The sequence below is a fragment of the Hyperoodon ampullatus genome (genome assembly GCF_949752795.1).
Source record: "Hyperoodon ampullatus genome assembly, chromosome: 17".
In the NCBI taxonomy this organism is placed as follows: domain Eukaryota; kingdom Metazoa; phylum Chordata; class Mammalia; order Artiodactyla; family Ziphiidae; genus Hyperoodon; species Hyperoodon ampullatus.
In genome coordinates, this window is record NC_136930.1 from 43,103,142 (window position 1) to 43,109,141 (window position 6,000).

Here is a 6,000-nt window from a genome sequence, read left to right on the forward strand (position 1 = left end):
TCCCCTTTGGTAACCAAAAGTTTGTTTTCTATGTCTGTGAGTCTGTTTCTGTTTTGTAAATAAGTTCATTTGTACTATTTTTTAGATTCCACATATCATATAATACTTGTCTTTGTCTGACTTACTTCACTTAGTATGATCATCTCTAGGTCCATCCATGTTGCTGCAAATGGCATTATTTCATTCCTTTTATGGCTGAGTAATATTCCATTGTGTGTGTGTGTGTGTGTGTGTGTGTATACTACATATTCTTTATACATTCCATGTTTTGGCTATTGTAAATAGTGCCACTATGAACACTGGGGTGCATTATCTTTTCAAATTAGAGCTTTCCTCTTTTCTGGATATATGCCCAGGAGTGGGATTGCTGGAAGATCTTAATTTTTGATCTGCCAGTCAGGCATCAGTGACCAGGAAAAATAAAATGTCCATTAGCTTGAATTTCCTATCTCCTTACCTGAAGCCAAACCAACAGCAAGTGATTCTCTAAAAATCAGGGAGCAGGAGAACCAAAGTTTTGCTGCCATAGGAGAGGGATACTACTCAGGTTAGTATGAGCAGGCAGAAAGCCAGGTCTAAATATCTGGAGTCAAACAGCCATCATTTTAACCTCAGCCCTAAATTCACTAGTGGGGATGAACACAATTTTAAACTCTTCTAAGCCTTATCTGAAAGGGGGAAAAAAAGCAAATAATAATGGTACCACTCTCATAGCATGGCTCTTAATATAATCAGACAATGTCTGTAATGTACATGGTTCACTTACTGGCCAAATTAAAAATTAGCCACCAACAATAAAGATCTATAAATATTTTAAACTGAGGTCACTGTCTAAGGATTCCACAGCCCATTTAGTCAACATTTACTGTGTCTCTGATTATATTAGTAGACTCTAGAGCACTAGAGAGTGGTAAGAAAGAACAGCCCCTGCCCTTGGCACATTTACACTCCTCATGAAACAATTCAAAAGCACTTACAAAGTAACTTGAAAATGAGTGCAGATTATCCTCTGTATCAGTACAAAAGGAGAGAGGCAGCAGTGTACATTTTCCTGGCAGCAGAGAATAAGGGAAAAAGAGGCCTTTCATGACAGCAGTCTTGACAACCCCTCATTTTCAACAATGACACAGAGCTCCCGCTCTCTGCGCCCCAGGGCACCCCATGTATACCTAACCCAGGCTAGGCATAGGAGAGGTGGCAGGGAAGACTTTTGGCAAACAGTGAACTTTTATTCAGTGCTTAGGGACTAAACTAAGTACTGGAGACTCAGACACAGGTCAGAGGACTTCACTGGCTAACAAGGAAAGCATAAAAGTTCTGATAAATGCTATGAGAACACAGATACAAAGGGTCTCCGGAGAGTGACATAACCAGCCAGGGAGTGGGGGGAAGGTGATCAGCCCTGGTGCCCACTGAGCAGAGTTTTAAAAGGCAAACAGGAGTGAGGCAGAGGGGAAGAGAGAGAATGACAATCTGAAGGAGAAAGCGGCATTGCCATGGGAGAGGGATACTGGTTAGAGGGCTGGAGCAAAGGGAGTATGAAAGGGGCAGTGGCTCAGTTTTAACCCTCTCAAAAGCAAACAACTATATTCAAAGTATTCTAGCATATCAGCTTAAAGAGTAAGCTGAGATTTGGATAAACTTATTTGCTATCAGCTGAAAAAGAAAACAGATTTGGATAAAACTTGTCTTATATGGTAACCAATTATTATTAATTCATCAATTCAATTAAGATTTTAAACAAATGAGAGACACACTCAAGATGTGTACTTCAATAAGATTACCCAGATCATAATTGTTTTGTTCTTAACCCATGACTTTATTATTATTAAAATATTTATTTTAAACATATAAGATCATTCAGCTTTTCTCAGGTGACACCCAAATAAGCTTCAAGTCATTAATATTTACCAAAACACATGAAAACATTCAAGAAATAAAATTACATTTAGTTAATCTAAGATTAACAAGTTCTGGGGATCTAATGTACAGCATGGTGACTATAGCTAATAATACTGTATTATATACTTGAAAGTTGCTAAGAGGGACTTCCCTGGTGGCTCAGTGGTTAAAAATCCACCTGCCAATGCAGGGGGCACGGGTTCGAGCTCTGGTCCGGGAAGATCCCACATGCCGCGGAGCAACTGAGCCCGTGCACCACAACTACTGAGCCTGTGTTCTAGAGCTTGCGAGCCACAACTACTGAGCCTGCGTGCCACAACTACTGAAGCCCATGCGCCAGGAGCCCGTGCTCCACAACAAGAGAAGCCACCGCAATGAGAAGCCCATGCACGGCAACAAAGAGTAGCCTCCTCTCACCGCAACTAGAGAAAGCCTGCGTGCAGCAACAAAGACCCAACACAGCCAAAAATAAAACATAAATTAATTAATTAATTAAAAAAAAGAAAGTTGCTAAGAAAGTAAATCTTAAATGTTCTCACCAACAAAAAAAGGAAGTAGTAATTATGTAATGGGATGGAGATGTTAGCTAATAGTATGGTGGTAATCATTTTGCAATATATAAGTGTACCAAAATAACATGTTGTACAACTTAAACTTACATGATGTTATATGTCAATTCTATCCCAATAAAGCTGGAAAAAAAAAGAAATAAAATACTTTTTTCCTTTAAAATAAGTACTATAGGGCTTCCCTGGTGGCACAGTGGTTAAGAACCCGCCTGACAAGGCAGGAGACACGGGTTCAAGCCCCGGTCTGGGAAGATCCCACATGCCGCGGAGCAACTAAGCCCATGTGCCACAACTACTGAAACCCGTGCGCCTAGAGCCCGTGCTCTGCAACTAGAGAAGCCACGGCAATGACAAGCCCACGCACCACAATGAAGAGTAGCCCCCGCTCGTTGCAACTAAAGAAAGCCTGAAAAAAATAAAATAAATAAAAAGTAAAGAAAGCCTGCATGCAGCAATGAAGACCCTATGCAGCCAAAAATAAATAAATAAATACTTTTTTAAAAGTACTATGTTTTGAACATATATTTCCCTCTCTTGAATACCAACACACAAAAAAATTAAATATCTTTGCCACCCTAGCACATAAAAATTGGAATGTATTTACTTTCTGCATGTAGTAATATACCACTTAATCATAAAGTGATGTATATTTCAACTCTAAAGGACAAAATCCTCTTCCCTTAAATACCTAACATATGTATATGTATATACACATAAATGCATGCATATCTTAATTCTCATTCATCATAACTATTATATTATATATCATTATCATATGATTCATTATCATATCATGTGATAATCATTATTAATTCAGCAATTCAATTAATACTTGCTGCATCATCTATCATTCGCAAGACATTCTGCTAAAAGGGGCAGAGAGGGGAATAAAACAATTCTGCTTTTAAGGAACTTGCTAATGGTGGAAAACAAGAATTTAATACAAATAAAACATGCCACAAATACCATAAGAAAGGTATGAATAAACACTAGATTCAAAGAAGGTAAGAATTTTGTCTTGTTGGAGAGATCAGAAAATGATTCATGGGAGCCCTGAACCTAGATGGTGGAGTAGAAAGACGTGCTCTCACTCCCTCTTGTGAGAACATCAGAATCACAACTAGCTGCTGCACAATCGTTGAAAGGAAGACACTGGAACTCACCAAAAAAGATACCCCACATCCAAAGACAAAGGAGAGGCCACAATGAGATGGTAGGAGGGCCGCAATCACAGTAAAATCAAATCCCAAAACTGCTGGTGGGTGACTCACAGACTGCAGAACACTTATACCACAGAAGTCCACCCACTGGAGTGAAGGTTCGGAGCCCCACATCAGGCTTCCCAACCTGGGGGTCTGGCAATGGGAGGAGGAATTCCTAGAGAATCAGACTTTGAAGGCTAGTGGGATTTGATTGCAGGACTTCGACAGGACTGGGGAAAACAGAGATTCCACTCTTGGAGGGCACACACAAAGTAGTGTGTGCATAGGGACCCAGGGAAAGGAGCAGTGACCCCAAAGGAGACTGAACCAGACCTACCTGCTAGTGTTGGAGGGTCTCCTGCAGAGGTTGGGGGTGGCTGTGGCTCACCGTGGGGACAAGGACACTGGCAGCAGAAGTTCTGGGAAGTATTCCTTGGCGTAAGCCCTCCCAGAGTCTGCCATTAGCCCCACCAAAGAGCCCAGGTAGGTTCCAGTGTTGGGTTGCCTCAGGCCAAACAACCAACAGGCAGGGAAACCAGCCCCACCCATCAGCAGTCAAGCAGATTAAAGTTGTACTGAGCTCTGTCCACCAGAGCAACACCCAGCTCTACCCATCACCAGTCCCCCCAATCAGGAAACTTGCACAAGCCTCTTAGATAGCCTCATCCACCAGAGGGCAGAGAGCAGAAGCAAGAACTAAAATCCTGCAGCCTGTGGAACAAAAACCACATTCACAGAACATACACAAGATGAAAAGGCAGTGGGCTATGTACCAGATGAAGAAACAAGAAAAAAACCCGCAAAAAAACAACTAAATGAAGTGGAGATAGGCAACCTTCCAGAAAAAGAATTCAGAATAATGATAGTGAAGGTGATCCAGGACCTCGGAAAAACAATAGAGGCAAAGATCGAGAAGATACAAGAAATGTTTAACAAAGACCTAGAAGAATTAAAGAACAAACAAACAGAGATGAACAATAAAATAACTGAAATGAAAACTACACTAGAAGGAATCAATAGCAGAATAACTGAGGCAGAAGAACGGATAAGTGACCTGGAAGACAGAATGGTGGAATTCACTGCTGTGGAACAGAATAAAGAAGAAAGAATGAAAAGAAATGAAGAAAGCCCGAGAGACCTCTGGGACAACATTAAACGCAACAACATTCGCATTATAGGGGTCCCAGAAGGAGAAGAGAGAGAGAAAGGACCAGGGAAAATATTTGAAGAGATTATAGTCGAAAACTTCCCTAACATGGGAAAGGAAATAGCCACCCAAGTGCAGGAAGCTCAGCAAGTCCCATAAAGGATAAACCCAAGGAGAAACATGCCGAGACACATAGTAATCAAACTGGCAAAAATGAAACGCAAAGAAAAATTATTGAAAGCAGCAAGGGAAAAATGACAAATAACATACAAAGGAACTCCCATAAGGTTAACAGCTGATTTCTCAGCAGAAACTCTACAAGCCAGAAGGGAGAGGCATGATATACTTAAAGTGATGAAAGGGAAGAACCTAAAACCAAGATTACTCTACCCAGCAAGGATCTCATTCAGATTCAATGGAGAAATAAAAAGCTTTACAGACAAGCAAAACGTAAGAGAATTCAGCACCACCAAACCAGCTCTACAACAAATGCTAAAGGAATTTCTCTAAGTGGGAAACAAGGGAAGGAAAGGACTTACAGAAACAAACCCAAAGCAATTAAGAAAATGGTCATAGGAACATACATATCGATAATTACCTTAAACGTGAATCTATTAAATGCTCCAACCAAAAGACACAGGCTTGCTGAATGGATACAAAAACAAGACCCATATATAGGCTGTCTACAAGAGACCCACTTCAGACCTAGGGACACATACAGACCGAAAGCGAGGGGATGGAAAAAGATATTCCATGCAAATGGAAATCAAAAGAAAGCTGAAGTAGCAATACTCGTATCAGATAAAATAGACTTTAAAATAAAGAATGTTACAAGAGACAAGGAAGGACACTACATAATGATAAAGGGATCAATGCAAGAAGAAGATATAACAACTATAAATATATATGCACCCAACATAGAGCACCTCAATACATAAGGCAACTGCTAACAGCTATAAAAGAGGAAATCGACAGTAACACAATAATAGCGGGGGACTTTTAAACCTCACTTACACCAATGGACAAATCATCCAAAATGAAAATAAATACGGAAACAGAAGCTTTAAATGACACAATAGACCAGATAGATTTAATTGATATTTATAAGACATTCCATCCAAAAACAGCAGATTACACTTTCTTCTCAAGTGCGCACAGAACATTCTCCAGGACAGATCAC